The sequence below is a fragment of the Panthera onca genome, chromosome E1 (genome assembly GCF_046562875.1).
Source record: "Panthera onca isolate mPanOnc1 chromosome E1, mPanOnc1 haplotype 2, whole genome shotgun sequence".
Classification (NCBI taxonomy): Eukaryota; Metazoa; Chordata; class Mammalia; order Carnivora; family Felidae; genus Panthera; species Panthera onca.
In genome coordinates this window covers 9,457,810-9,463,227 of record NC_138352.1, presented here as the reverse complement: position 1 = coordinate 9,463,227, position 5,418 = coordinate 9,457,810, and positions in this window count along the sequence as shown.

The window sequence follows — 5,418 nt, the reverse complement described above, 5'->3', positions numbered from 1 at the left end:
TTTGGTAGCCCCTCGGCTCCTCCTGCGGCCCGCGGCTCGCGCTCAGGGCCCCTCTCCCGCCGCCTCCAGGGGGCGCCCGGCGGGCTCCCGCTGGCAGCCGCGCACATCCGTGGCCTGCCTGCCTCTGCCGCCGGTGTCTGTCTGGGCGTCTCGGGGCGGCGGCTGGCTGCCTGGTGTTTCCAAGGGCACAGCGTGCGTCGTGGCTGCGGCTGGGGTCTCTGGCGCCTTGTCCTCACCCGCTGTCCAAAGGCAGAGGGGGTGCAGAGTTGTCTCTCCGCCCGGGCTGCCCGCCCAAGTGGTGCAGGGGAGCACCTGTATACGACTCGGGATGTTTCACATTAGAGCCCGCCTCCGTGTACCCCACTAGCAACCAAGGCCTTGGGGGCAAACCAGAATCCAGGTCAAGACAGTCGCGTCTGTGTGCCCCTCTGACTCCCGGCCCGCGGAAAGAGCTGCAATGCTGGCCAAGAAAGCGTAAGGGGGACGCTGCTGTCTCCACTGTTGGTGAACAATTTACACGCCGGGAGGAGCACCGCCAATAGACTCCTGGCCTCGGGAGGCCCTAGGCAAACAGGGCTCTGGTCCCAGGTCTGCATCCAACTTGCTGAACCACCTGGAGCCAGTGTTTCCCGTCCGGGCTCTGGGCCTTACTCTCCTGATGGTGATGGTGGAGCGCCCGCCTCCGGGTCCTGGTGGTCCATCTTCCCTGTCTCCTTCCCTGTCTCCTCCCCCTAGTGAAGCAGAGGCGGGCGGCCCACCCCCTGCAAGGACAGGGGTGAGGGAAGCACACTGGGGATCTCTTCCCATGGAAGGAGCTGGGTGAGGAAGAGCCGCTCATACCCCCGGGGCTGTCCCAGACAGCCTGGCGCACATCCAGGGGCAGAGCATGATGCCAGCCTGTGCCCTGGGACTGGCTTCCCCGGCTGCCCCCGAGGGGCTTGTGCCAGGTGTAGTTATTAATAAACAGCGGCAGGAAGCCACCCGTGGCCTTGGATTCGCTACAGAGACAAACGGAGTGAAGCCTCGTGGAAACCAAACACTCCTGCGGGGGGGCAGGGGGGAGGCTCCCAAGGTTTAGTTCTGTTCGGTCCAGGCTGCCTCCCCGAGGCTTTTGCGCACCAAGGCTGGCTGGTTTGCAAATGAGAATCAGGTTAAGTTTGAAGGTGCGTTAAGTTTCCCATAGAAAACACCCTCCCAGCTTGTGTATCAGACGCTGAATCTGATCTATTGGGATCAGCCACAGGAGACCCCCCTTCCCCCGCCCCGGTCGTTTGTCTTATAGCTGGTTTTCTTTTTCTTTTCTGTTCCTCCACGTGCATAAATCCCAGCCAGGATGGCCCATGGGGCTCAAGATAAGAGAAGCTTCTGAGCAGGAGGCCTTAGAAACTCATCCCAAAGTCGTCTCTGTTCTCAAACTGAGGCCTCTGCTCACCTTCCGTGTTCCTGTCAAGGACACTGCTAAGCCATCATTCACTCCCCCTTCCCCCTCATCCTCTCTGTTCAAACCCTGGGGCTTTGACCTCTGCAAGTGTCTCTCCTCTTCGCCCGCAGCCCTGGCTCCAGCTTTTACGTCTTCTCACCTGGGCGACACATGGCCTCTCGCTGTGCCCGCTGCCCACGGTTCCCCCCCCCCACCCCCCGCTTTCAGGGGGTGCAGCTCTAACGCATAAGCAAATGCAGGTTCCTCTCTCTCCACACCTCCTCCCGCCTCCTGCCCGGCTTCATCTCCCAGGTCCCCGACACGGACTCGGGTGCCTACCTACGCTGGCTGCTTGTTTGCTCCCAAAGGCACGCTGGTGCTGGGTCCTACTCTCAGGCCTTGGCACACTCAGGTCCCTCTGCCCGCTGCACCCTTCCCAGCTTCGGCCAAATTTCCCTTCCTCCTGCGTATCAGATCCCTCCTCTCCTCTATAAAACTCTGACGTGTGCCCTTAAAGACCCATCAGAGTAAGCTCCAGGAGGGCAGGGACCAGGCATCCGGTGAGCGCTCAATTCACACCCTGCACACATTAGTACCGCCCCAGAAATTGATCGCACCCTCCGCCCCCCCCCCCCCCCCCCACTGCCCACAGGCTGGGACCTCACCATGTCCCATCTGGATGGCCACAGCAGCCTGTCTGGCCTCTCTGCCTTCCAATCCACCTCCGCCGTGAAAAGCCAGGTCAGCATCGTTACCCCACTTGAGATCCTGCCATGGCTCCCCACTGTCTTCCACACAGAGCGCACCCCTGAGCCCGGAGTCCCAGCCTTCCCTGCCTCATCTTTGGCCCGTCCCCTCATCTCACCCCTGCTCTGGCCGTGCTCCACCACGGGCAGCATTCTGGATGGGCCGCCCCCTTCGGTTGTCCCTGGCTTCGTTCCGGCCTGCCTGTCCTGGGGGTCTATCCTCCGCTTGTCTGGCTAGCACACACAGATAGATAGATGGCTTCTTCAAAACTCATCTTACGTGTCCTTTCCCCCTTTTCTGGCTTTTCTGAGCTCTTGAGATCTTCATTCACATACTTGGAGCTTCCAGCGCGCAAAACCTCCCTTTTAAAAAGCCCCGCTGCTGGGGCGCCTGGCTGGCTCAGTCGGTTAAGCGTCCGACTTCGGCTCAGGTCATGACCTCGCGGTTCGTGGGTTCGAGCCCCGCGTCGGGCTCTGTGCTGACAGCTCAGAGCCTGGAGCCTGCCTCGGATTCTGTGTCTCCCTCTCTCTCTCAAAAATAAACACTAAAAAATTTAAAAAATAAATAGAATAAAAAGGCCACTGCTGCTCTCCTGAGTGTTGATGTCATCAGTGACCATTGTTTCCATGATTTCCATGCTAATTTCTATCAGAGATAGGTGACATTCTCCACCTCTCTCCAAACCCGTCTGCAGTTGGAATCCACTGGTTTCCATAGGCCCCGAGCGCTTTCTGAAGCCCTGTGACACTCTAGGGCCCGTGGGACCGAAGTCTGCCCCTGCTTGTGAGGGGATGTGGCTACTTACAGCTTGGGGGGGGGGGGGCGGTGCGTGGAAATGAATGAGCCACTAGGAAACAGGACATCCACAGAGGATTTTCCTCTTCAGAAGCCCTTCCCGCTAGGACCCCTCTCCGAGCCCCCTGTACTTCCCGTAAGATGTCACTTTGTGCAACTGTCATTCTGTGTGCATTTGTCAGCTCTTGTCTCTCCCATTAGCGTGCAAGCTCCAGGAACGCAGAGTCCGTGTCCGGCTTGCACGCTGCTCCGTGGTCAGTGGCTGGCACGGGGCTGAGCTCAGGGCAAGTGCCTGAGCTGAGTGCACACTTCAGAGCCCAGCCCGCTCCGCCTTCCCGGAAGCACCATAAAACACGGCCTCTGTCCACTGTTCCGTTTCCATCCCGCAGGCCCTTAGCACTCAGAGGTGCTGGCTCCTGGGTCTCTGGCTCCCAGAGCTAAAGGGGTGGTGGTCTGGCCCTGGGGCCTCTAACAAAGGGCCAGGGGGCCGACAGCACCCCACAGTAGTCAGAAGAGAATGTGGGACAGTGACCCCCCTAGGCTGTTGTAGCCACAGGCTGAAGTTTCATCAGCAAGTGGCCAATGAAGTGATCAGTCAAGTCAGCTGGACAGAACAGAACCGGGGGAACGACACTCTCCTGCAGGTGTGCACTGACAGGGGGGACCTGTCCTGTGGTCCCCGGGGTCCAGCCACTGCTTCCGCCACTTTCGGACCCTGCTCAGATGTATTCCCGCACCCAGGCCCCGCTATCCACATTTCACATTCCGCGCCCACGGCGGGGTCGGTTTCTGCAGCAGCTTCTGGTTTTCCAGTGATGCTTCGTGGTTTTGTTTTGCTCCACTTGGAAGAGACTGAACAACAGAGGAGGCTGGTTTACGAGGAGGTGAAGGTCATGGCTGAAAGGCCGGGCAGTGCTGGGCATCACATCCACGGGACTCTCGCTGCCCTTTGCCCACAGCGATGTCGGGAGCCCTCCTCCCCTCTGCCACGCCCACTCCCCATCCCTGCCTGGGGGCGCTCTCTGTACCCACAGCAGGTCCCAGCAGGACCTTTGCAAGCCCACGTCAAAGGCCCAAATCCTACTAGAGCAAAAGAATGTTCTCCCTTGGAGCGGATGGTCCTAGCCATTCATCAAGAGGTCCGTCGGTGTGCCCGGGGTTGATGCAACAGGGAGCTGTGACTTTCTCCTGGGGCATTTCATTTGTATAGGTTTTTTTTTTTTCTCAAACTCGGCACTATTGACATTTGGGCCGGACCGCTCTTTGTCGTGAGGCCTGTCCTGTGCACTGTAGGATGTTGGGAAGCATGCCTGGCGTCTACCCTCTGGATGCCAGGAGCGCCCCCAACCACTCACGTCAATCCAAAATGTGCCCAGACATTGCCCAATGTCTCATTGGGGGCAAAATCTCCCCCAGCTGAAACCACTGCTCTACGGGCAGCTCCGGGGCTCCCCGTGTCCTCACACAGAGAGGCACCTATCACAGGACTGTACAGAACGAGGCATGTGATGTGTGGGCACCCTCTGCTCAGAGGCCAGTGCTGGGCAAGGAGCAGAATCATGGCCGGCTCACCCCACTTCCTGGGACTCAGGCATCCCTCCCTCTCTCTCCGTCTCATGTGGCACATCAGTGACTTGGGGATCGAGGATGGGGACAGCACTCCCTCTGGGGCTCTTGTGCAGGTCAAGCACCAATAAATACGTCCCTCGATGATTATTTTATCAAAGTCTAGCCACAGTGGTAACTTCATGTTTTTCCTTTAGTCACAAAGGATAGCTGGCCCCTCCCCAATAAGATTCTTTTCCTTTCTTTTTTCTTAATTTTCTTTTTTTTTTTTTTTTTGAGAGAGAGAGACAGAGCACAAATCAGGGGAGGACAGAGAGAGAGAGAGAGAGAGAGAGAGAGAGAGAGAGAGACACAGAATCCGAAGCAGGCTCCAGGCTCTGAGCGGTCAGCACAGAGCCCAACGTGGGGCTCGAACCCACAAACCATGAGATCATGCCCTGAGCCGAAGTCGGACGCCTAACCGACTGAGCCACCCAGGCGCCCTCCCCGCCCCGGTAAGATTCTTAACGCAGGCAATTTTTAAAAGGGGACTTTGGGTCCCTGTTAAGACCATCCAACACGCACAGAAGGAACGGTGGTCGAGGGACTTCACAGGTGCCCTCCTGCCTACAGACGTTTCCGGCAATGGTCCCTAAAGGTTCCAGAGCACTGCCTTTCCTGGAGCCCCCAGTGGGTCCTGCAAGTGCCTGGCTTACCATCGATGGCTGTGCAGGGTGGGGACTGAGCCGTCCGGATTCCTGTCCCTGCTCTGCCCTGTGCTAGCTCTGTGACCCGGGCAAGTCCCCACGCTTGCCCCGGAATCAGACTGTTCCTCTGCAGAGTAAGGGTCGTCAGAGTGCAGACCCTTCTAGGGATTTTATAAAAAGAATTGGACGAGGTTAACACGGAAA